This window comes from Lolium rigidum, chromosome 3 (genome assembly GCF_022539505.1).
Source record: "Lolium rigidum isolate FL_2022 chromosome 3, APGP_CSIRO_Lrig_0.1, whole genome shotgun sequence".
In the NCBI taxonomy this organism is placed as follows: domain Eukaryota; kingdom Viridiplantae; phylum Streptophyta; class Magnoliopsida; order Poales; family Poaceae; genus Lolium; species Lolium rigidum.
This window is the reverse complement of record NC_061510.1, coordinates 390,643,892-390,644,407: the sequence shown is the minus strand read 5'-3', so window position 1 is coordinate 390,644,407 and position 516 is coordinate 390,643,892.

The window sequence follows — 516 nt, the reverse complement described above, 5'->3', positions numbered from 1 at the left end:
TCGTGCCTACGTATTTTAATCCCGCTGTTTACTATAATCACTATCGCTATCTTTGTTACTCTGTCGCTGTTATTTCACTACTGCTATCGCTATAAAACTCGTTACTATCGATAAACTCTTGCGAGCAAGTCTGTTTCCAGTGCAACTGAATTGACAACTCCGCTGTTAAGGCTTTCAAGTATTCTTTGTCTCCCCTTGTGTCGAATCAATAAATTGGGTTTTACTTCCCGCGAAGACTGTTGCGATCCCCTATACTTGTGGGTCATCAGTGTTGTACCTAGATCTTCAACCGGTAAGTCATGTTTAAGAATAGGTTGACGAAGGAAAATTTCATCAAGCTCATTCCTTTCTTCCCTAAAGACTTCACTCTCACTATCCTCCAAATGTTGCTGCAAAGGATTATTAGGAGCAAGAGAAATAGATGCACACTGTTCAACTCTAAAATCATTATTTGGCAAATCAGCTTTATAAGGAGTTTTGGAAAATTTAGAGAAATTAAACTCATAAGATTCACCA